Genomic DNA, 26,812 nt, shown 5'->3' on the forward strand with positions numbered 1-26,812 from the left:
TCATCATGATGCTGCTTCTGTCACTCTAACTCCCTTGTCCCCTGCAGACCTCATGGAATATAACAGAAAATAAATGAGGAAATATCAATTATATTTAAACATATTAATTTGACAAAATTAAATCAAAATTAATTTTTGTCCAATTCCTACCCAATTTTTGGAGTAAAGCTCGTGGCATGCCGCTCAAAAATGGTCCTTAGTCCAAAACAATTCAGCACCTTTATATAACAAAAGCACCCCTAATATTTACAGACAGATTTACAGATTAACAGAGTTGGAAGGGACCTTGTAGGTCATCTAGTCCAACCCACCGCCCAAGCGAGAGACCCTACACCATTTCTGACAAATGGCAGTCCAATCTCTTCTTGCAAGCCTCCAGTGATAAAGCTCCCACAACTTCTGAAGGCAAGCTGTTCCATTAGTTGATTGTTCTCACTGTCAGAAAATTTCTCCTTATTTCTAAGTTGAATCTCTCCTTGATCAGTTTCCATCCATTATTCTTGTCTGGCCTTCAGGCGCTTTGGAAAATAGCTTGACCTCCCTCCCTCCTCTCTGTGGCAGCCCCTCAGATAATGGAACTGTCAATTCATAGGCTCATGATTTAATTAGGGTGATCGCTGGAATCCTGACAGGAACACTGCTATCATGTTTCCCTTGGTCCTTCTCTTCACTAGACTAGCCTCTATCATCCTCTGTACCAGAAAACTTGAAAGTTGTTAATGCTGTTTTTTTAAAAAAAGGATTTGGAGAGGAAACAATAAAAACTGACCAGTTAGCTGATCAAAATATGCCCCAAATAAAATGATGGGAAGTATTATTATAAGTATTATAAGACAAATAGAAAGCCAAAGGAGATGGTTTCTACAAAAACATATTGGTGGTTATCTATTTGAAGGGTTTTAAAACAAGACTAGAACACATTTCTTGAGACTAAACCTATCAACGCCTTCTAGTCATGCTGGCTCTATTATTGGAAGCAACTACTACTTACAGGAAAAACAATAATAGGATATTTTTATTGTGTCATGCTTGTCTTATGGACATCCCATACTCAAGCACATTTGCCCCATCAGGGAAAAGCAAGATACAATCATGTATATGCCAGTAAATTCCCCAAAGCATCTGGTTAGCCATTGTGGGAACAGCATTGGCTAGGCAGGCCTGTGATTAAATGAGGCAATCACCTGTTAGTTGCATCTTTAACTTTATATTGTCAAAATATTTCAGAGATCCCGGACAGAATGACAGATTAATAATTGGCTGCAAAGCAAGGTGTCGACTGCTCAGCCTTGACAGCGACTTACCTTCCTAACAGTTTCTGCAAAACAATGATCATTACAAAATTGTGTTAAAAGAGAGCAATGATCATTTCTTATTTTAGAACACAGCTCATCTCAGAATTTTCCAGAGCATGTTCTTTACTTTGGGGGAAGTTGGCTTGACAGAGTGAAGATTCAGAATCCCTTTCGTGAGATGGGAAACTGTATCAGGCAACTGACTGATTGGTTGCGACAATCAGATGACCTGCTTGCCCACGTCCAACTCCAGCTGCAACATGACAGGGCAAAGAGACCAAATTATAGAGCCTTCCACATGTGCAGGACTGCAGCTCCTATCAACCTGGAGCAGCAAGGCTACTGGAGGGCTGAGGGAGACTGTAGTGCACTCTGGTTAAAAAAAAGCAAGGGATTCAGTTAGGGCCCCCTAAGCAAGGCACCTACTGCAAGGTAACCCGGTTCTTTTTCTTCTACGTGTACATTGACAGCGTTAAGTCATTTGCAAGGGCGTGAAGTGGAGGAGAGGATTTCCACAGAAAGAGCAAAATGGAGAACTAGAACACCGGATGGCATAAAACACTCTCCTACCTGGTCTTAAAGACCCACACAGTTCTGGCGGGTCCATTAAGTGCAGGAATGAGAAGGAGAGGGAGGGGAGAGGGAGCATGGTGAAATCAAAACAGCAGCTGCATATTAATGAGCTATTGTGGTTTGTGTGAAGGGGCCTCCATGGAGGCAGTCTCTAAGAGTCCGCCCTTTGTTTCCACATTTACTGAGGGAAGCCTATTTGCCCACCATTGCCAGTCCTCCAACAGGGATCCAGCCCAAATGCTTTCGCATACCGTCCCAAGCGCAGAGGGTTTTGTTCTCTTTACCACCTCATCCGAAGGCCTCCTGTGAAGGAGGAGGAGGAGGAGGAAGGAGCACAGAGAATTGGTCTAGGCTGCGTGGGTGGAGAGACTTAAATCTCAGCTTATCAAGGCAACCAGCATCTCTCTATCACCATGGCAACTACACTGCCATCCAGCCGGGAGACAGTTCATATGATGAGAACAAGGTGATTTAGAGGGGAGTGGGGGATGAGAGACAGTTGGCCGTGTGCAGTTCCTGCCATGTGCAGAGCCACCACGGCATTATAAATTGAGAGGCACTTTGGCTTCTTTGTATTTAATGGCTAAAGTGGGAGCTTACTGAGTAAGGTCTCTTTCTGGATATCATGTGCTCCATTTGCTGAATTGCTAATTTTTTTTTCTACTGCACGCCTTCCAACATAGACTACGTTCCATCTGCTCTCCATTTCGTGCTGCAAAGTCCTGATAGAATTTAAAGAACTTAACATGGACTTCCATCCTCCATTAAAAAAAAAAAACACCCCAAAACATTAGATTTACACAACCCGCTTTCTGGCAATGTGTCCATTCCTTTGATATCAGAACAGGGAATTTTACAAGATTCAAATTATCCTATTTTGGACGCATCGTGCAAAGAATTAGCTCAGGGAGAAGGCTGGAAAGAAAGAGAAGGTTGAAAATGGCCAGCAGCAAGGTAGCAACAAAGATGATTAGTGGACTAGAGGTTAAAACATATGAAGATCAGTTGCAAGAATCGGGTGTATGTCTACTTCAATGAAAAGAAGGACTAGGGGTGACATGACAGCAATGTTCCAATATCTCAGGGGCTGCCACAAAGAAGAGGAAGTCAAGCTATTCTCCAAAGCACCTGAAAGCAGGAAAGGAAGCAATGGGTGGAAACTAATCAAGGAGAGGACCAATCTAGAACTAAGGAGAAATTTCCTAACAGTGAGATCAATTCATGTGGAATGGCTTGCCTCCAGAAGTTGTGGGTGCTCCAATATTAGAGGTTTTTAAGAAGCCGGACAACCATTTGTTGGAAATGGTATCGGGTCTTCTGTTTGAGCAGGGAGGTTGGATTAGAGGATCTCCAAAGTACTTTCCAACTGTTATTCTGGTGTTCTAGTAGTGCACCACTGGAAGACCTGAAGGACTAGTTGGCGACAGAGGTGGTATTCAGCAGGTTCTGAGCAGTTCTGGAGAACCAGTAGCGAAAATTTTGAGTAGTTCGGAAAACCGGCAAATACCACCTCTGACTAGAAGTTTTACAGTATCCTTCCCAGGGGTGGGATTCTACCAGTTCACACTTAGTCACTAGAACCGGTTGTTAACATTCTAAGCAGTTCGGAGAACCGGTTGTTAGAAGAAATTACTGGCCTAATCCTGTAAGGAAGGCAGGAAGGAAACATTCTGGTGTTGCTTACAGAAACTGTCTCTCTGTTAACCCTTATTACGTTCTTGGCAGGACTAGACTTCCTGTCTCAGGAACCTCTCTGGAGTTTTTTTCCCCTCCTTTGCTGGTACTTTGCTTGTGTGGAGTGACCATTCAAAGTTACAATGGCACTGAAAAAAGTGACTTATGACCATTTTTCACACTTACGACTATTGCAGCATCCCCACAGTCATGAGAGGCCAGGCGAGGAGATGCGTGCCTCAATGTGAGTGATATTGAGTTGGCCACGCCCAGCCAATAACATGACAACCAAGCCACGCCCACCCAGTCACATAACCACCAAGCCATGCCCACCAACTAAGCCACGCCCACAGAACCGGTTGTTATAACATTTGAATCCCAGCCCTGATCCTTCCCCTGCCATGTCCACCAAGCCACGCCCACAGAACTGGTAGTAAAAAAATTTTAATCCCACCACTGGTTAGGGGCATATCATTATGGAGAAATATATATAGGTGATCACTAAGAGCTGACACCAACTTGGTGGCATATAATAAATCAAAAAGGGCTGCCACGTTTGATCAAGGAAAAAAAATTGGCTGACCATTAGATAGCAGCGGAGAGATACAGATAAATATTTACGCACCACCACCATCTCTTATGCTGAGATTTATTTCTGAAACTCCACTAACTTTGCCAGCAGTTTGACTGCCTCCAGTTTATCAGTTTGCCAAAGATGTCAAATTGCAAGTGACACTTTCGGGGGGAAAAATTGGTTGATCAATGGGCAATTTCCTATTTGTTATAAGAGGGACACAGTGCCTTACCTGTACCCCTGGTTTTGAACCCCTATTTTCCTATTGCTGCAGCAGGCTCTATGCAGGCTCTGAGGGTGCCCACTGGTTTATTTCCTTCTGCCAGAATAACAATGGGGTTAGCAATTCATTTCCCAAGTAATGCTCAGGAAGATTAGCTATGACCTAAATTTGAGGAACCTGAATTGATTGGCCATTTCTTCACTGACATTAACCAAGAAACCTGTTATTTTAAGAGTCCAAATGTATATTTAAAAGGTAGTTAACCTTGTTTAAAAGTCATCTGTATCCATCAGTGATGGCTGTTTATGGAATTTGACATGTGCTAAAAGCATCTATACTGAGAAACTACAAATGCCTGCAGCAGTTTCAATCGTGCAAAGCCATCAATGTTTCCTGGAATTATTTATGTTATTTTATTGCTATCTCTCTGCCTTCTATACAGCAAATAATTTGACAGGTCATCTCTATACTGAAAGTATTTCCATCAGCTGAAAGCTGGCAGCCTGTTGGTTCATAGAATAGCATATTTTTATCCAAACATCCTGGAGTGATACTCAAAATATCTGAGTGTGATGTTAAACAGGGTTTTGCGCTCAGTTTATCAGGATTTATTTTCAAGCAGGAGAAGAAGAAAAGAAGAGAGACAAAGAGATGATAGTGTCAGTTAAGCAGTGCTCAGTAGAGTTATAAAGTTCAAAGGCTTACAGCTATAGATGATCACCAACCTTCCCCAATCTGGTACTCTTCAAGTGTTGCCCTACTATAGAAGTACACACTTTCATCAACCCGAACACCGCACCATGTTGTGGGTTGCATTCCACAAATGGGAGAACCCAACACACTTTGGGGAGAGAGAGAGTGGGGAGATTTCCATTGATTTTTAGGGTTGAAACAGGGGGCTATATGTCCCTGGAAGGCTTAAGATTTCAATTAGCCTCTTTTAAGCCATATTAAAAAAAAAGAAAGGGCTGGAGAGGAAGATGGTTTCAGTGACTCACATTTGGAGGGCACCAGACTGGGTATGGCTGCTTTAATTTAAAATGAAGCACTGAATATTTTTATCCCCAGTTTTAGTGGGGATTATTATCTTAATAATAGAGTATCCTCACTGTAGGACTAATTTAAACAATCAAATGATTGGTAAATCATAGCAGAGAGTTTGGAATTGGTAAACAGTGAATTAGATCAGTCAGATCATTAAGATTAATAGAGTTGGAAGGCCATCTAACCCAAGCGGGAGACCCTACACCATTTCTGACAAATGGCAGTCCAATCTCTTATTGCAAGTCTCAAGTGATGGCGCTCACACAACTTCCAAAGGCAAGCTGTTCCATTGGTTGATTGTTCTCACTACAATTAGTAAATTAGTTCGCTACAATTAGAATTAGTAAAGGGAAACAAATAGTTTGCCCTTGGATATGGTGGATTCTTTCATCTATTAAGTAAAGTCCCATTCCTGATCTTTGGGTAAATATCTTAGATTATATACCCGGAGCTCTTTCATATTAGCATTATAACACCCAGTCAAAACTACATTATGTTGAAATAGGATTGGTCAATGAGAATCACAGCTGGCCAGCAATCTGGCATCTAGTCCTGCTTAGTCAAAATCCAATGAACACTTTGGACTCACTTTAGACAAGACCTATGGCTAAAATAATATGTAGAGTATTATATTCTCCTAGATGCCAATTTAACAGTTGGGTAAGAAAAAATAACCGTACCACAAAGTAATCCTTAGAATTAAGGGAGAGTAAAAAACATGGTTAGTTAACTGGCTTGCTCTCAGCTAATTCCTTCTCCTGTTCTTTTTAGAGAGAGGCATCTTAATCTTCTTTTCTTGGCACAGGACATGTTATAGATATTATAACATTTTCTCCTGCACCAGCAGATGTCTTAATTTCTGTAATGGAAGTAAGAAGCACAAAATCCAGCCTGCTTTTTCCGCTCCAGGCATTATTTTAAATGTTCAGACCTAAAAGAAAAAGTAATGCAGTGAACAATAAAGGGCCATAGACTGCAGTTCAGGTTTTTTCTCTTCTGAAGGATATCTGGGGATTTGGGTGGGTGGAGCTGAAACCTTTGAACTTTTTTTTTTAAAGGATGGGAATAGGAGCAGAGGGCCTCTTGGAACCAAACATGTCTCTTATCTTAAATCTAGTCCTTCTGAAACAGCATAAAACTGCCATTCAGGGGACTTCTGGTTTGCAAGGCTTCGGCGGCGGCAAGAATCCACGATCATGCGCGGTTTCTGCTGCGCTCGCCGCTGGAGTGCCCACGATCCAGCCGGATTTGGGGGCTAATAGTTACCCCGTAGAGGTAACTGAAGACAGGGGAGATCCGGCAGGGGTCCGGGGGAATCGCAACCCCCCTCCTCAGCTGGCTTAACTCCCTTTTCCGAAAGCGGTGGAGCGGCGGTCAGCAATGGCCGCCACAAAGAAGCTTTCATCCAGATAAGAATGTGCAGGAGGAAGCTGAGAAGTGAAAGTTTTTGGCTGACCGGGATAATAAGTAACATTTAAATACCCTGGATTTTAAATTTCATTAAAGATACATCACTCTCAAAGATCGGAAAAAGCGGCGAATGAAAGTAAAAAGGGAAAGTTTGTTTTTTCTCACTCTCCTTCCTTACGGTGATAGCAGATGGAAATCGGAAAAACCCATTTTGGCATCAGCAGGTAATTAAATTTGAAAATTAAAGCCAAGGGGACATTAAAGATTTCTGAACATTGGAAAAAAAAATATTATTTTTTTGCTATAAGTGGGAAGGGAGAGGAAAAGAATTGATACTAAGATTTTGCTGGAGGAGGCTGCTTGGAACTTTTAAGACTAGAGTTAAATTGTAACAAGACTTCTAAAAGATATATTTTGGAACTTTGCAACTGAATTGTACCCCAGGAAGAGAAAGTATAAAAAGAAGAAAGTGCTAAATGAAACAGTTTGTGTGTATTTGGATTGCTTGGTGACTTTGGGACCTTTGGAAATTATTATTTGAAAGATAAAAAACATTTGGGTTGTTTAAACATTTTTTCACAATGGCATTACTTGTTGATGAACTGAAAATGGAATTTAAAAAACTAAAAGAAGAGGAACAAGAAGGGAAGGGCTCTTCTGGGTCTGTTTTTCATTTCTTAGAAATGGCGATTTCTACCTATCAGAAACTACAAGAACAAGAAGATTGGGATGAAGAAGAAGCCATCTTTAATGAACAAACAACTCTAGCTGGGGAAGAAAAGGGAAAGAGGGGAAAGAGAATGGAGAATTTAAGACTTAAAAAAACAACCAAAAAAGGGAAAAATAAGGTGAAAAATCGATACAATGTCAGAAAGCAACAGAAAAGAGGAATACAGAAGAGGGTGGAGATTAAGAGGGTGGAGATCAAGAGACGGGGGGGGGTGGGTGTAAAAAGGCTAGATTGGAGAAGAAAGGAAGGGAAAAAGGGAAGAGAAGTTACAAAGGTTTGAAACAAGATGTAAAGAAACAGGATTTATTCAGAGATAATGGGTAAAAATATAATTAAAAAAAGAGATTCTGCAAAAGTACATAAGACTGTATTGTTGTATTGTATTTGAAATAATTTTAGAAAACTGGAACATTATATGATTATAAAATGGGATAAAATATTAAAAGGAATGTGTAAAATGCTTAAGATTTAACGATAGAGTTTAATTTGCTATGGATTATTGTTTTAATTATATTATAAACTTATTATTTTCCTATTTTAAAATATAGTACGTAGCTTTAGAATGTACTAAGCAGAATCAGAATGAAAATTATATATTATTTTATGTGTTAAATTTAGGGGAAAGATATAAAGGCGTCATACTTCAATCAGTGATTACAGGAGAAATTTTGTGTTAATGAAAAAAGATAACAGATAATTGAAATAGAACAGACAAAAGATGCAAGCATAATGATTTAAATTGAGATAAAATAAATAAAATAGAATTAGGAGAGTGAAAAGAGGGGAGAAGCTATATAGAAAATGTAGAATGGTAAATAAGATATGAAATGGTATATAAAGTGAGCATGAATTTGATTTATGTCTGTACAAAAAGATGTAACCCGGGACTAAGCCGCCTTCCAAAAAGAAGTTTTATGTTTTCATGTTTTGTGTTTTGTTTGTGTATGTTTGTTTATTGAAAATTAATAAAAAAAAATATTTAAAAAAACTGCCATTCATCAGTCTAATTTGGGATCTTCAGTGGGTGGGGATGGGGATAAGAAAGCTTCCCAGGGGCTTCCTGCTCCTATTGCTCCTTATTCACATTTTTACACACACACACCCCAAAAATAAGCATTGCTAAATTTCAGCATTATAATCTTGGAATCATGCTCTTGCTTTTTTGACTCCTGCTGAAATCTAACTTGGAATTATGCTACTTTATAATACCACTTTATAATACCTTGGTAAGACCACACTTGGAATACACTGCCTCCAGTTTTAGTCATCACAATATTAAAAAAAAATGTTGAGAGTGCAGAGAAGAGCAACAAAGATGATTAAGGGGCTGGAGGCTAAAATATATGAAGAACAGTTGCAGGAATTGGGTGGTATGTCTAGTTTAATAAAAAGGAGGACTGGGGTGACATGATAGCAGTGTTCCTATACTTAAGGGTTTGCCATTCTAAGGGGTCATCCTATTCTCCAAAGCATTTGAAGGCAGGACAAGAAGAAATGAATGGAAACTAATCTAGAACTAAGGAGAAATTTCCTCTAACAGTGATAACAATTAATCAGCGGAATAGCTTGCCTCCGGTTAATTCCGATTGCTCCAACACTGGAGGTTTTTAAGATTGGACAACCATTTGCCCAAAATGGTATAGAGTTTTGTGCTGGAGCAGCGGGTTGGACTAGAAGATCTCCAAGGTCCCTTCCAACTCTATTATTCTGTAATGCTTAGGTTTACTTTTCACCATTCATAGATCTGTATGCCCAAGGACAGCTCTGCAATAAGCCAGGTAAAGCAATCAGTTTCTGGTCTCAATATGGATTTAGAATAGAATAACAGAGGTGGAAGGGACCTTGAAGGTCCTCTAGTCCAATCCCCTGCTTAGACAGGAAACTCTACACCAGGGGTCGCCAACCTTTTGGACCTCAGGGACCACCAAACTCATAATTTTAAATCCCGCGGACCACTAATATGAATTTTGACTGACGGTGGCTTGCTGACGTTGGTGGGAAAGTCGGTCCCATATTCCAGAGTTGCAGTAGTCACAGGACTGGCCCTTTGGTCATCCCAGAGCAGCTGCTCCTCCACCCGGGTGCACCGGACTGCCATGGACTGGAGTAGCTGCTCTGGGATGATCAAAGGGCCAGTCTTGTGACTATTGCAGCTCTGGAATATGGGACCGACTTTCCCACCAGTGTCAGCAAGCCACCCCAGGGTGGATTTCCCTCCCCTGCCATTGGTCTTACCTTCCAGTTCCAGCTCGCGTGGCTCTACTCAAGGTAAGGTTTATGCTCGGCCGAAGGGTGGGGGCCAGCGGGTGAGTGGGCCATGTGGGCAGCACAGCCTTGTGTTCCCATGCAGCCTGGATTGCTTTGAAGGAAGTACTTTTGCGGGGACATTTCTCTGCGGAGCACCAAAATTTTCTTGCGGACGACCAGTGGTCCCCGGCCTACAGTTGGCGACCACTGCCCTACACCACTTCAGACAAATGGTTATCCAACCTCTTCTTAAAAACTTAACAGTGTTGGAGCATTCACATCCTCAGGAGGCAAGTTGTTCCACTGGTTAATTGTTCTAACTGTCAGGAAATTTCTCCTTAGATCTACGTTGCTTCTCTCCTTGATTACTTTCCACCCATTGCTTCTTGTCCTGCCTTCAAATGCTTTGGAGAATAGCTTGACTCCCTCTTCTTTGTGGAAGCCCCTGAGATATTGGAACCCTGCTTTAACATTTAGAGCAGGACTGAGTTTCTGAATGGTTCTCCCTTCCCCAAGTGCTGACCCTCTGTGCCTTTATATTAGTGAGGCATTTAGCCTCTGCTTCAAGCCTCCAATCATTTGGCAGTATTGCACATTGAGGTGGATGAACCATGGACACGAGCATATATGAATTCTATGAAGATTAAAAAAATTAATTAGCATCTGGAATGGAATTGGCCTCATAAGGGCCAATGCATTTTGGTTTTCATTGGAACAACGTAGAAGTTTTGCTGCCTGACATAATTTTAATACCCCAAACTTGCATCCCTACCTGCCTTTTAGATGCGATTCCTTCTTTGTCTGCTGAAAATCTGGCTTCTTCTCTCAGTCCTCCTCCCTCTTCTACCTGCCTACCTCTTTGTCTCTTTTTGCTAACATATAATTCTTTTGTAAACCTATAATTTTGTTTTTCAGGTTTTTTGTTAACTGCTAATTACAGGAACAAAGCCAAGCCAAATAAAAGTATGTAAATTGTGTAATGTGCATACTTTATTCCAAATACTTCCTTGTTATGAGAGCAACAGCACGGCCCATGACAGTATAGTGTACAGAAGCTTCAGCACTTCTAAGAAGCAGCAACATAAAACATTTTAGACCTAAAACAGGGCTTTTGGCCCCATCTTGGGCTTGCATCCAGGGAGAGTAGGAACACTTCTAGAATATGATTTATAATAAATTCTTCTTGAAAACTGGAGATTTGATGCAAGCCAATTGTTCCCAGCCCATTTTATTTGCAAGTCAATGGCTGGAGCGAGAGGAGAGAGAGAGAGGGAGGGAGGGAGAGAGACAGAGAGAGAAAGAGAGAGACAGAGAGAGACACACAGAGAGAGAAACAGCTAGAAGAAGAAAAAACTACCTAGGAAAAATTGGCATAAACAGAAAGCATTACATTTCCCCACCCCACCCAGCAATAGTTGGATAAACACTGGCTTGGTAACTACCACTTATCCTCACTTTGTATCGCAAAGGGTCCATTTGAGCCACAGAGTCCAGCCCTTTGCTTCATGAAGGAATCCAGATTGAAAGTATCCCAGCAAAGGGAAAAGTGCCACATCTCTGTGTAATTGAATTCCAATGTCAAACTACTTTTATGCTCACTTTTTCCTAATATCCAGTCAATTTGCTGTCCTTTAACTTCCATTAATTATTCTGTCTCCAGCATCCCTGGAAACTTCTTTAAACCTTCTGCTGTGTGACATCCTTTAAGATGTTTGAAGAGTGCTGCCAGTCTTTTCTTGTCACAGTTAAATACTCCCTCTTCCTTCAGCCACTCTTCATAGGATTTCTTTTTCCCATCTTTGTTGTCTTCTAAATCTGTTCTTATTTTTGACGTACCCATATATCCATCTAATCACCATGTCTCATCGGCTTGCTAATGAGAGCATCATGGGATACTTTGTCAAATGCTTTACAACAGGAGTGTCAAACTCATGTAGTCACAGAAGTGACACGTGACACACTGGGATTTTTCTTTCCCCCTTCGCTAAACTGGGCATGGGTGTGGCCAGCACACGACACATCTGGCCCATGGGCCGGGAGTTTGACAACCCTGCTTTACTAGGTATGCTATAGAACTTCAAAAATGAAATTATTTTAGTCTGACAATGGCTTCTTGAAAAATCCATTCCTGGTAATAATTTCATCGTTGCCAAAGTGAAATAAGGTTTGTCTGGCAGAATATTATTAATAATAAATCATATTATGATCTCTCTATAATAATTTTTCTTCCTTTCTGTAGATAGGCACAACCCTCTAGTTGCCTGGTACCTCAGGATTTCTCAATGCATAAAACCAGAAAGTTCTCCCATATTTTAGGATGCAATTCTCACTGGTCAAAAAGATTTAAACATTTCAGTATAAATCAATATTCTCTGACCATATTTCTATCAGACTCCAACTTCAATGCTGTCCATTCATCCTGTTCTTTCTGGCTGACCCCTGGAACACTCCTCCTCTCAACCAAGAGAGTGTTTTTAAGAACTCCCACCCATTTTGAACTCTTTATCCCATTACTTTACCTTGCCTTGGAATCCTAGTTATATTGCTCCGTTTTTATTGCAAATCACTTTCTTTGAACTCTAAAGTTGCACTTCAGCTGCACTTAAGTTTCAGTTTTCCATCAAATCACATACAGCAATTCTCCCAATCTCCTTGCTATTTCCACATCTTTGACTAAGTTCATATCGATTAGTATCAAGTCTTATTGATCCTTTCTTTGCTCTCTGAAGAAAAATTGTATCAGCAAGAATCAAGAATTTCCTGGAAAAAACATGCTTGGCAGAATTTGCCTTTCCACAGATGTTGGAAGAATTAAAGGTCCTCTTCTTATGCCCACTGGTTGAAGTTTAACACAGATTCACTCCTCATTCCGGTTTATTTTTCAGTTTGGGGCTATAACTGCATTGAGCTCATTGGTGAATGAGCTACCTCAGGAATTAGACATGGAGAGGATATCCACATTGTTCCTGCTTGACTTCTCAGGGGCATTTGATACTACTGACCATGGGATCTTTCTGGAATGCTTGGACTGATAGTTTCAAAGACTCATTTGGGTAAGAGCCCTTAGCAGTGCATTTCTCAGTAAGCCGCTCACCGCAGGATTTCATCAGGAATCCATTTTACACACTATCCATGTTATACTTTTTAACTTTGGAGTCTTGGGGGATATCTTCAGGGTAGGTCTTCCAGAATCTGGAGAAACATTTCTTTGATAATCATAAGCACGTTTATCTCTTTCTTTTTCATTTAATGTCAATGAGGATGTACATTGTTGTGTTGAGGCAGAAATGCTCTGCAAATTAGTACTCAGCTTAGAGAAAGCAGCAATTTGGAGCTGTGGCCCACCCTTTTCAGTCTCTATCATTCTTTCATCCTTCTTCCACAAGCATTTCTGCCCGTTGTACCTAAACACAGGAATTTCTACCCTTTGAAATGAAGTTTTCAAAGTTCTGAAGTGTGGGAGCCTTTTTTCGAAGCAGATGTGACCATTTTATATCCTTAAGCTCGAAGTGATGGCAGAAAATTTGGTTTCCCCCAATGAAAACCCGGTCATTCAGTTGTCCTGAATTCTGGAACACCCCAATTCAAATGAATGCAGGGCACAAAAGGGTGGGCAGTAAAGCATGCTCAAGATTCACCAGCAAAGGAAGGAAAAGCACCCCAAAGCTCTGGATTTTGAATGTATTTTAAGGTTCCTGATGCTTCTAGGAACCCCTCTTGGCTTGTGCAACTATTTCACACCAGGCTGGTTGCATCTGCTCTTGCAATAAAAAGGCAGCTGCTCACTACACCTGAGTGAGGGAAACAAAATTATGAACATATGTGCATGGGACCATGGTGAGAAGACATACCCGCACGAACATCGCTGGAGGACTGTCTTCACGATGTTTGCATAAATTCGGTATCTGGGGAACATCGCTGCAATGTGGCAAGTTTCCTCTGATCAGCCACATGTCCTGTGGCAGAGAAACCCATGATGCTACACACATCATAAGAGCAGCCATTAACATTTGTGTGAACGAGGCATGTTCTTGCATCAACTGAATGGACTGAAGAGGCTCCAGGTGCAGGTACTTCACATTTCCACTACAGCAACTGTCTACATGGCCTCCCTTGAAAAGAATATTAGGAAACCACGATTGGAAAAAAAATGCTGCCATTTAGACTGCTTCCTAGTTTTCAGTTTGTAAACCGTACAGTATTATATTATCCTTATGCCTAGCTTCTGGTTGGCTTCCAACTTCTGTTAGAGGGCTTGTTCTTATGTATAAGGCTCAAAATGTTGGATACCATGTGATCTGAGGTTTCCTGCTAGGCAAAGAAGCTGCTTGTGGAACCATCCACTTTTAAGGGACTGCTATACCTTCCACTATCAGAAGAAACAAAATCAGAGTCGGATCCCTTTTCAGTTGCAGCAATGCAACTCTGAAGCTGCCTTCCTATTTCACAGCCCTGCCCTTCAAATTGGCATTGTCCTGTGTAAAGAATTATGCTGGTCTACTGCTTAGAGGCCTCTTTGCGGGACAAACAATGGCCAATAAATATTGCAATGAATAAATTGAGAGAAACCCCATATTTCCATGGTGCAGTGTAAAACAGCGTTTCTCAACCTTGGCACCTTGAAGACAGGTAGATTTCAACTCTCAAGAATTCCCCAGCTTAGTTATACAGGTTCCCGTGGCTGGTTGAGGAATTCTGGGAGTTGAAGTCCACTCATCTTAAAGCTGCCAAGGTTGGGAAACCCTGCCGCAAAGCATTGTTGGTTTCTTTTTTCTCCATAGGAAAATAAGCAAAAGTCCCCATTATGTAGAAATGTGTCAAGGGATTGGTCTCACTTGTGTTTCCTATCCCTGGTAAATGCACTCACGAGACTGCAGCATCAGTTCCCTCAACTACACAATGAATGTGTTGACTAAACATTTCTGAATAGGTGGGACTGGCCCTGGAGCACAAAAATAGAGCAAGCATTTCCCTTCAAGTTCAAGTTTTTGAATTAACATGGTGACAACCCAGCCACCTCTGAAAATTCAAGTTTTTCTGAAGAGAGCTAAAGGTAGCATTGCAGTGGCAAAAATACGCATTATAAAGCAGCAAAGATGTGTTAAGTAGAAATAGCAATGGACTGAAAAGAGAAATGTTAGGCTGGCAGTGCTAGAATAGGGACTGAGCTCACCAGATTCATTTTTACTTTTCAATCATCCTGCACCCAATTTGCTTCTGCTGAGCCACCAAGATCCAGGAAAATCAAGGCTACTGCCCTACTATAGGCAGCTAGACGCAGAGGGCAGTGTACAGTAGAAGGACACTGAATGGGAAGCCCAAATCCTGTGTCGGTTCAATATTGAATATGGGTGCAGCTAATTTGTTGGGTGGGGGGTGGGGGGAGACTCTCTGGATCCTGAGAGTAAGAGAAAGGAAAACCTTAATAGGTCCATACAATGGATTTGTGCACTCGGGCACTTAGAAAGTGCTAATAAAACACTGTGATAAGCTTGATAAAAGTTTATCAGCTCTAGAAGCAGGAAGATCAAACAGATGCTTGGCTACTGAGGCCATGCAACAGAGCTAAGGAAAGGTACCAGGCTGTAACTTGTCTATGGGATCTCCGGGCATACAGTCCTAGTCCAGTCCTAGCCCAGAAATCCAGCTCCCCAAAGATTCAAGACAGTACTAGCTCAATAATGTCTAACTCAATGCCTGGGGGCCTTTCTTCCCAGTCTAATGTCCTCTCTGTCCATGTCCATTTCCATCCAGGAAATCCTAACCTCAGCCTGCCTGTTTTATTTCCTAGAGGCATCTAACCAATACCCTTAAAACCAAACCTATGAGATTGGAGTGCCTTCATAGATTTGGAAGTTAGTAGCAAAGTATCAATGAGGCAGAACTAATATATGTCATTCATATCCCCCTCAAAAGCATCAAACTATACCGTACGGCTTGAAATGAAGCAGCAGCAGCAATCTGTGGACAGCAGATCTGGGAGCACAGCCACATCAGATAACAAGGGGACTTGGGGCTTCCCGGATCATGTGGGATTCATATAGGCAGTGAACAACAAAACGAGGTTGTAAAGTGATAAATGCACCTCTTGCTGAGCAAAAAAGTAAATCATAGTTTCCAAGACCTCAACCCATTTATTTTACTGCTAGGAATTGAGGGGGATTTCCCTGCATGAAACACATTATGCTGATGAGTTTTATAAAAGTGCCCACAATAATATCAAAGGCACCATTTATTACCCCGGTTCTCCCACAGGATACTCTTATCATGCTCCTCAAGATACATCTAGCTCCACACCAAGGATCTCCAAACTCAGCAACTTTTAAGACTTGTGGACTTCAACTCGCAGAATTCCCCAGCCAGCATAGATGGTTGAGGAATTCGGGGAGTGGAAGTCCACAGATCTTAGAGTTGCCAAGTTTGGAGACCTCTGCTCTACACCATGTACTTCTTAGCCTCAACATCTTATCCATTGGTCCAGTGAATGAGTTAAATCTCCCTAGGATTCCTTCCTACTAGTAGAAATACGTAGTCAAAGTTAATTCCTCCTGTGGTTTAACCTTAATGTGGGCTGAAAATTGATTAAAGTATAAGTCACAAGATTTAGTCACATTTTCTAGAAGGATTAATAACGCAATTCCTCAGAAATGGGACCACACCTATGATTAGCTATTTTCATCTTCACTCAATATTTGGAAGAGGACAAAAGGAAGACCTCATCCTTTCTAGCACCAGATTTTGTCAGAGAAAACATCTGCTGTAGCCTACTGCAGTCTATCTTAGAAATAGCTTGTGCTGGTTTTAGCTGCAAGTTGCTTTCTCCCCTTTTCAGGTAGTCCTCGGTTTACAATCTTTTGTTTAGTGACCATTTGAAATTACAATGGAACAGAAAAGTGACTTTAATGACCATTTTTCACACTTATGACCACTGCAGCAGCCCTATGGTCACATGGGATTTGGGATGATTGGCGGCTGACTCGTATCTATGACGGTTGCAAGATCCTGGGGCCATTTTTGCCAGCTTCTGACAAGCAAAGTCAATGGGGAAGTTAACGTTACTAATTTATCAACTGCAATGATTCACTTTACAAATGTGGCAAGGTAGATCGTAAAATGGGGGCAAAACTCACTTAGCTATCTCACTTAACAGAAATTTTGGGCTCAACTGTGTCATAAGTCAAGGACTATCTGTACTTTGAAACATATTATTTGATATCCACTATGCCTGAAACACTGAAGACAAAAGATATAAAGAATTGAAGTGGGATGATTCATTTCAGAAGGCGTCACTACTTCGAACTGATATCCCCTTCTCTTATTTTTTTCCCCCTGTCTTTCATATGTACACACACATATACATAGATTTTTCTGGATCTGGGACAGGTTTTGCTGTCATAAAGTGCAAATATGGCAAAGGTCCAATAAGAGTTAGATTGCACACCTCTGCGCAGCAGTAGCAGGATCCTGCCACAAAAGCAGTTTAGCTTACAGCTGTTTGGGGACTGGAAAAATTCCTCTTGACAGCCTGCCAGAGCCATGCCAGATTCCCTCATTCCATATGAGCAGCATTCAGTATGATTATTAAGGTTATTTATTGTTTCACACCACTGCTTTACTTTTCTTCAGCAGTGTCTTCAATTATCAATAGAACAGCAATATATTCCTTCTACTGGCTCCTTTTCCAATGTAAGGTTTGTTTTGAGAATTCATGGCTTCTATTGCAGACCAAGTATGGTCTTGAGAGGGGTTGAGTTGAGTGTTTCCATCAAGAAGAAAAATCATTTTTAAAAAGGGTGGAACAAAATAATCTGTCTGTGAAAAATGGATGTCTGGGACCAAGAGAGAGGTTTCATCTGTTCATGACTGAACCCAAAATCAGTTAATAGTTAGGCTGAGTTAATTAAAATATTAACAGCAGAGGAGAGATTTATCCCTGTTTTTATTCTCACAACAGCACTATCAGATAAATTGCTTAGAAAACTAGAGACCACCTCAAGGTGACCTGGCAACCGAGTCAAGCGAAGATTTAAGCCTGCCTCTTTCTGAACCTGGTTAGAACACTTTCTAATCACTATGTCACATTACAAAGTATAGTGCTGGATTTGGAAAAACGGAGCCCTAATTTCCAAGACAGAAGGCAGGAATCTCATCAGAAGAACTTTATTGCTACCTTACTGTACTCCTGATTGAACGGGGGACTACCAGTACAGGAGCTTTGCTATTGCTAAGTCCAGAGTTGCTCTGTGCCCTTTTTTACAGGTCGCTGTGCAGAGAAGCCCAGCTTGGCACCAACTGAGGCACCCACACTGCCTGTAGTTCAAACAATGCGTCACTAATTACAGTAACTTCCATCCACTCCTAATTTGGCACTCAGCTAGCCGATAAGTGCTGGATAGAAAATTTCCATGGGTATTTGGACAGAAAGGGGCACAGCCTGTCATAAGGAGCAATGCCCTCCCAATGCTCCTGAATTCAGCAATTTAGCTGCTGGCAAGGGCTGCATGCAACTTAACCCTGAAATATAATTGTTCCCCACGGGTGGGAATGGAAATGCAGCAGCTGCTGCTACTCTCAGCTAAGTAGAGTTTCACCCTGATTCTCCCAGCTGTATCACATCTCCTGGCTTCAACAGCAGGCAGTGCTTTGGGTGGAGATATGATGCACAACTTCTCATTGCCAGCTGCTCTGCTCTTTGTCTTTTAGCCAGTTGCTGTTGGGCTGTCATTCTGACACAGATACAACTGCTTTCCCCTCACTGTGTCCTAAAAGGTAAGAGTGGGTCACATTTTCTGGTTTGAGAACAATTACAGGAACCTAAGCCGACATTTTGCATCAGGGGACTATCCAAAAGGGAGCAGAGAGAGAGAGAACTAATCAGGTCATTCAGAAGAGAGGAAGGTTTCAGCCTTGATCTTACTCAAGACCTTCTGTGGTTTTGATTGTTAACACCTTTGTAAAAAATATGAAATACTTCTAATACAAGATACACCTTCCAAATGGGGGTGAAGTTTAACTATCCCCTATGTCATGTACCACAGTTTGCAAGTAATATTATAAAGACCAATTATGCCCATATACAACTACAACTTGTGTGTATAATTTACACATAAGCCTTGTTTGCAGGTTAAACAGCTAAATCATTCAAGTCCCAGTTTTCTAGCCTTGCATATCACTGAATCCTCATCAGACCATGGAGACTAAGATGTGGGTAGCTAACTCCTAGCGCAAATTCATTTATTCACACTTCTCTGCCTTATTCCTATGTTAGAAAATCAAACTCAGTTACTGAGGTTTTAGAAATGGTTGTACTACATCTGAGACAGCAGAGAGCTCTTTCCTCTCATTGGAACTGCAGGCAGGGCCTTTAGTGAGAAGCACACTTGCACAGTGAATGCTTCAATACAGGTAGTCCTCAACTTACAATGGTTCATTTAGTGACCATTCAAAATTACGGCAGTGAAAAAAGTGACTTATGACCATTTTTTAGACTTAAGACCATTGTAGCATCCCCAGTCATATGATTTACATTCGTATGCTTGACAACTGACTCACGTTTATGATGGTTGCAGTGTCCCAGGGGGTCATGGGATCCCCTTTTGCAACCTTTCTGACAAGCAAAGTCAATGAGGAAACCAGATTCACTTATCAACCAGGTTACTAATTTAACAGCTGCACTGATTCACTTAACAAATGTGGCAAGAGAAGTTGTAAAAAGGGGGCAAAACTCACTTAACAAATTTCTCACTTAGCAAACATAAACTTTGGGCTCAATTGCTGTAGTAGGCTGAGGACTACCTGTAGTAACTGCCAACCTTTATGAGTTAGCTGAATTGTTTGTGATTATCTACAATCACATCTGACCACTCTATACTGAGGTTGCAACTGGGGGAAAAAGGCAGCAGGGCTGGGCCTATCTGAAAGATCTGCATCGGTTATTTCTAGGACATAGATTGATGGGTTGGTATTTACTTTTAAAGTAATTTCACATTTCCTTTCAAAAAGATCAGGACAACCAGAACTTAGCAGCAAAGAGTTTTGTTTTGCACCTCTTTGTTATCATCTAGAGTTGTCCAGATTTTGGCAGCCCGTTTAATACTCTGCCAATGGCTTAGGATGTGATTACCTAAATTGGTACTTCTCCCTTTCTGAACTTATGAACTTTTCCAGCCCTTGAAATATAAAGACACCCCCCTTTTCTCAGAGGCCAGCCTTCCTAGCCTTCTTCTGCATTACTCCCAGGCTATGGAATGTACTTCCCTGGGAACTACTTTGGCAAAATTCCTCTTCCTGCATGTAAAAGTCGGTAAATGTGCTCCTCTTTCTCCAGCCTATCATTAATTTATTGATATTAAGTTTTAAACTGTTTTATTCTGCTTTTTCTTTTGTTTTGAAAAACAACAGCCCCCTGAGTGCTTGCTAGTGTTGGAAGGGGGGGGGAGAGAAATGGGATTTAAACCCTGTAATTAAATAAAATGTTTAACACTGCGTGTTTTCCCACCGTGCTCTTAAGAAGGGAAAAAAGCCGAGATTTTTAATTTAATTATTCATTAATTAATTTAAAAATTTAATAAAAAATTTATTTTTATTATAAGTCTTTCATGTATTCAAAACTATGTTTATTCTTATACGTGTATCTTGTAAGCGATTGACAAATGAAATAAATATTAAAAATACTAAAAAAATAACCCCAACAACTAAATACAGACCCGGCAGCTGGTAGCTAGGCTCAGAAGAGAGGCTTGCCTTAAAAATCGGGGCCCCCCACCCAGCCCAGGTCCGGGTTTCTGGTTGCAACCGGAGAGGCACAATCTCCCCTCCCACCTCCGCGCGCACTCCGTCCTGTTCGGAAAGGCAAGGAAGAGCCGCCCCCCCCCCACCCCCGGGCCGCCGCCTTATGGAGCCGGGGGTCCAGGCACATGTGTTTCTAATGCACCACGAGCCCCAGGGCGCCGGCGTGCTGAAAACGGCACCAAATTCCTTTCTGCTCAAGTAATGGGCCCCAGCAGTCTCCGCAAGGGGGAAGGGCGGTTGGCGAGACCCCAGGCGTGGAGGAGGGGGCCTTTGGGGGAGGGGGGAGGGGGCACAGCTGCTCGGGAAGGGCGAGCCTTGAGAGGGCGTGGCTTCAGCTGGACCGACGCTTGGAGAAAGCAAAGGCCGACAGGTCTCGGCCTTTCTAGAAAGCCTTTGGCGGGAGCAGCAGCTTCCCCAGGCGGGTTTCCAGCGGGGCGGCCCGCCGGCCCTGAGCGCGCTCTCCTCTCACACACCCGACTCCACCCCGCCCCGGGAGCAAAAGGCAGCGGCACCGAAGCAACTCCTCCCTACGCCCCGCGTCGCGCCCTCTCGGTTCTGACGTACAAAGCAGCCACGTGCGATTCCCACGGCTGGACACCCAGAGACCATACGTTCTGACCCAAACCCCGAGGTGCTCCCCGTGCCTCCCGACGTCCTCGGTGGGGCTAATTTTTGCCGAAGGTCACCGCCAGGGAGGAGGGAGGGAGGCCGCTCCCGCCCCAGCATCTCCTCCACACACGCACCCGCCCCGCCAGAGTAGCGCCGAGGCAGAGTCTTTGTCCGTCCTCGCTCTCAACCCCCGCAGGCGGTTTCTGCCGCGTTCAGCGCTTTTCTGCCTCCCAACCAGGAACCGTTCCTCTCCGTAATTGAATTGATGCCCCATAGCCCACTAACGCACGGGCAGGGAATAGGAGTGGTTAGCCTACTCCCCAAGATAAGGAGTCTTGTCAGCCAAATGACCTTGAGCCACAAGAGAAGGCCACCAGGTGCCTTCCACCACACTCTGGGGTTGAATGGCTCCAGGATGAGGCCTGCTGTGTGGACAGCTGCCCACCAGCCAGGGTAAGGCTTGCTGCATAAAGAAGTTATTGTTCAGCCCCACCCCAACCATCCCCAGCTGGCTTCCCCAGCATCTTTTGGGAATAAGATCCAGACAGCAGACTTCTCTTGGCCCCCTTTCTTAGAAATTTGGGTAGGGTTTCTTTTGTCCCACCTCCAGATGTTGCTTTTAGTGCTGGGACTGAAATCCTGGAGGGTGCTGCAGCCTTTGGCTCATTCATTGTTAAGCATTTGAGGTTTGCAAGCTCTCTTGGTCCTTTGGCAAAGCATTGTATCGCTTGAGTGTGCCCTGGAGCAACAATGACCTGATGGGTTCAAACCACAGGATAATTGGGGGAAATAGTGGGCTTTTTTTAAAAAAGGAGGTGGGAGGGGGAGATCCCCTACTTAGAAACCAGCTTTAGCCTCAAGTAACCTTCCTCCCTCTTCAAATGTGACACTTGATCAAAACCAAAGGAAATTCTGGTCTTCATTTTCTCTAAAACTGACCCTTCCCATTGAGAACCCTATAGACACACCCAATTTTGCTGAGCCATGTTTTCCCACCTTACCAAATTCGTTCAAAGCCAACCCAGCCTCCATAATTCCATCATACTTCACAACCCCATTGTCTACCCCAAATCTGCAGCTACCACAGGTCAGGATTCTTTAGCTACATGTTGTCAGCTTCACTGATATCATCCCTTCTCTGCTTCACCACTAGAGTGACACTAGATGAGACTCAGCCCAGAAAATCTGGGCAGAGAGTCCGATGTTGGGTTCCAAAAGGGAAAGGCTTTAAAAATTGCTAGAGGAGGAAGCGGCATGTTGCAAGAGGAAAAAAAAACTTTCTGTTGCACCATTGGATAAAAGGAGAAGGGGCTGTTCCTCCCAGCAGCCTTGGAGAGCAAGCTGGATGAAAATGCTTCAAGAGGACAAAGGAAGGCCAGCCAACAGGGGAGAGATCTCAGGGCCAGGATAGCAGCATGAATGGAAAACTAATGCAAATGGAGAAAGAAAGAAGAGCCAAAAATGGGGTATGGCACTAAGATCATTTTAGGCCAGGAGATTCCCAGGTTCAGATCCCTGCACAATTAAGATTTTTATAAGACCATTGACGTATGTGATCGATTTTGTTAATTCATATGGTTATTATGAGTATAAAATGCCACCCCAAGCTCTTTGGAAGATGGGAGATAAAATGGCCTAAAGCTGGAAAAGGAAGATGGCTAGTACAACAGTGCAAATACAAATGGTAATAAAAACTTGGAAACTTGCAAGGATAGCAATCCCAGGATCCAACGGCAAATTAACAGAAATTTTAATATTCTTACTCTAGCCTCAAAAAGGAGGGTGGTAGCTGGATAAATGGGACTCGAGAAGGGAGGCTGGTTAGCAGCAGATATCTTTAGTTAAATTTTGACCAACTCACAGGGCACTGGTATAATTGAAAGCATCTCTGAAAGCTCAGCGAGGGGTTTACTTGATAGCTAATGCCATTTTCAAAAACTGATTTACAAGGCAGAATTAATGTCATGACAGGATTTTAAATTCTGATTTAACATGCACTATTTGCCTGCCTGCTTATTATAAAGACCCAGGAATCTAATTTCAAGAAGCTTGAGAAAGAGCTTAAGTATGTCAAGTCACAAAAGCCAGTAAACTAACCGCCTAGCCACCAAATCTTGACTGACTTCAAGATGGACTTCTCCCTACAAAATCTAGCCACACACCACATTGTTGGGAGAGATCAAAATCACGTGAGTCTTGTCTTTAAAAAACAGAAGCACTGTTTCTCTTATGGGTGGGTGTCTTTTGTGCTCTCTTTTTAAAAAAGGGGTTTTTCCTTAGGAGCAAATCCATGAATATTGTGGCAACACCCTGCCCAATTTTATAGAAATTTATGCTTCAGGTATGACCCTATCTTTGATTCAGGGGATTTTCTTCCATGTTGATCCCTTTACCTGCTCCTAAGCTGTTGACTGCAGTTTCATGTTGATCACTGTTACCTTCACCCCCACCCACTTCCCCAAACGGCCTACTCATCCAGAGATATGGCTTTTTCATGGTAGATCCCATGAATGTAATTTGTTCCTTCTTGAACTCTCCCAATTAGTATTTCTACTTAGGCAGTATTATTAATTTCAGAGTTTTACAGCATGTGGGAAGAGGAAATGACAGGCCACTATCCTAAAAAGCTGACAGCTTAATTTCTGATAGTGGGAACAGAACAAAAGAATGATTGTATTTGATATATTATATAGTCTTTGCTTGCTTTTAACTCATTTTGCAGCAAACTTGCTTTTCTGAGCACAGAATTTCTTTCATCCAGACAATGCTGTGATCATTTCCCATTGTTGTTTCCCCACTTCCTACCACAAACCCTACTCATACTATATATGCTCTTCCAGCTGCCTCTTTATTGTTAGCAAGTGGATGTACAATGATTTATAGGCAGCGTCTCCGGCTACGCAGTCCATGAGGCCCTAGCTTCCAAGTTGGAGCCAGGGAGGAGGGTCTCGAAGTGCTTGGGCTTTGAAAGAGAAGGAAGTAGGCAAAAGAACAGCTGGAGACCTTCTGCTGTGGAGGAAAGAGAAGAAGAGTGAGCTTCAAAGAAAGAAGACCTCCCCCTATTAAGCACATGGTATGTGTGTGTGTGCATATGGTAGGGAGAAAAATAAGCATACTAAAAGGGGAAGGAAACTAATAGGTTGGGGGGAAAAGTAAAGCAGATGAAGGCTTTGAATATCCCCAGAAAGCCATGTCTACCATCTTCCTCTCCAGGAATGAGTATGAAACTCATGGCTCAGCAGGGGATGACAAGAAGTAGCTGCCCTTCTGCAATCAATGTGCCGGTGATATGGGCAGCTTCAAAGACATTGTAGTAGATGAGGAGAAATAGGGGCAGATCAAGTTCAAAGCACAGAACAGGGTTGACTTCAACTTCGGAACCAGAAGTCACGTCATGACAAGAAGACCAAAGAAACGAAAGGCGCCATCTTACGTAATGGCACATGTCTTTGGAAGGAGGAAGTAAAAAATGTTGGTGGCAACTTGCTGGCTGCTCTCTCTAGGTTTGGAAACCAAGCAAGTTAGAGTTTGGATAGAAAGCTATCTAGAGTTATGAGAGCTGGAGGCTAAACTGGGGAGTAAAAAATGAAAAGAAAACCCACCCAGGAAGAAGGCAATGGCAAACTACATCATTGCTGTTGCCATAAACACTGTACATAGAGCTATCTGTAAAATCACTAGGGGTCAAGTTCAATGTGGAGATTTTACTTTTTATCACAGTATGCATGACGCTCTTGCTAAAGTTAGACCGTCTGGGTGCACAAGAGCCTCCAAGCAATCGGAGTGAGGAAAGAGAACCCCAGCAATGACACAGAGAGAACAGCCTTCCTGGCAGATAGGGAGGAGGAGATGAAGAAGGCTCAGGAGGTGTTTCAGAAAGGGGAAACCCTGCATTAAAACAAAACAAACATTGAAAATGTGAGGGTCCATATGCAAGGTAAATAAAGCCTCATTGGATACTTAGAACTTTAGCCACTTATATTGAAATAAGTACTGTTCTATCATCTTTCCCAACCATCACCCACCAGCATGGGAATCAGAAGGTAATAGCAGTACATCTGGAGGGCATCCAGATAGGAAAATGCCGGGATGAAAACAAATGCAGGATTGTGTAAATTATTAAAAATAAATAAAACTAAGTCCACAGAGGTTCCTTAGAAAATATCATGAAGCCTACAGTGGATATAATCCAGTCATCAGCAGTCACGTATGTCACACATGTAGAGTAAAACATGTTTTCTATTGTTACTTAAATTACTTATCTAAATAAAAGAGTAAGAAGAGTAAATGCTGGATTTCACCAGTAGGGAACTGATGCTGAAAAGGAGAGATCTATTCAAAACACTCATAGAGGATATAGGCCACCACTGCTTTAAAGACTAAAAGACTTTTTACTGCATAATAGGTACCAGATTAACTGTTCTATAATTTCAGGCAAAATGCAGTATTGGTACCTTGGTTTAGGGAACTATCACAACTTCTCCAGTCAAGTCTACACCTTAGAAAGTACACATACTAAACTGCCTGGGAATAATCGTCAGTGACCTCTGAAACAAAAGTTGCTTTAAATTTCTGGAAATGATTAATGAGATACAAAGGGAAGGTTCCTTCTGCTTCAGAGATGTGAATACCTATTAGCTGGAAATATGAATTAGCAAGTCTCATTATCAAAGCCTGCCTTACTCCAACCTTGGGTGGGTGGGAGGGGGGACTGCAAAAATGGAGCAGATGCCATCTGTGTTGTGTCTTTGTAAGGAGACGGCTTCCACAGGCAGCCTTCAAATCAAGGTTGCTCTGGGAAGGAGTAGCCTCAAGGCTCTTGACCAACGCCTCTGAAGGCCTTTGAATGGTATGCCATGGCTACACAAATTCACACAGGTTTCCTCTTCCACAGAGAAGAAAAGGCCTAAAACACACAAAATCCGCTCTCTCGCAGGCCTCAGCAGCTAGGATGAAAGGCTGCTACAGTTTGGGGCTGAGCATTTCTTGAGAATTGAGATACCTAGTTCTGGATGCCTCCCTTTACTCCTCTCACAGACCCTCCTCCTCCTCCCCCTCCTCCCAGTCCACCAGCCCCTCCCCTCAAGCCTTCAGACCCCCGCCTCTCTCCTTGCCCGGCCCCACCTTCCTTTGTGTAGCGGGTCCCTATCGGAGAACTTTTACCCACCCACCCAAAAAAAAAAAAACGAGGGGGAGGGAAGAGTGGCAGGTAAGGCCACGAAGGGCTCTAGGATGACCGCAGCAGGGGGCAACCTTCCAAGATGACGGCCTGGGGCTGTGATGTGCGGGGCTACGGCCGCGAGGCTCACGACAGCCCGGCGCAGACGGCAGAGCAGGTGGAAAGAGCAAAGGGGATCCGCCCCCGCCGAGCCCGAGACAAAGTGCCGGGAAGGGGGGCGTCCAGCCACGGGCGCAGCTGCTAGGACGTGCCTTCGAGGCTTCAATGGCAAGCGGGGGCTTCCCGGGTTGGCCAAACGGGGCGCTGCCGTTTCGGGGCGTCTTTTTCAGCTCCGCTCCGACTACAAAAGACCGTCGGAGCATCTTCAGCTAGTGCCCTCCTTGTATCCCACAAAAAAAGGAGCCGTCGCCCCACCTCGCCCGGCAAGCGGCGTTGCCAATGCACCACTTTGGGGTTGCTAATG

At 42.8% G+C, this 26,812-nt stretch overlaps 1 protein-coding gene across 1 annotated transcript in view; it reads right to left on the reverse strand.

Moving 5' to 3' along the window:
• The window catches only part of DBN1 (drebrin 1), a 50,067-nt gene that overhangs the window by 22,736 nt on the left and 519 nt on the right, over positions 1-26,812 (reverse strand).

This window comes from Notechis scutatus, chromosome 2, assembly GCF_049901735.1.
Source record: "Notechis scutatus isolate UNSWTSFEM ecotype Mainland chromosome 2, rNotScu1.2, whole genome shotgun sequence".
Lineage (NCBI taxonomy): Eukaryota > Metazoa > Chordata > Lepidosauria > Squamata > Elapidae > Notechis > Notechis scutatus.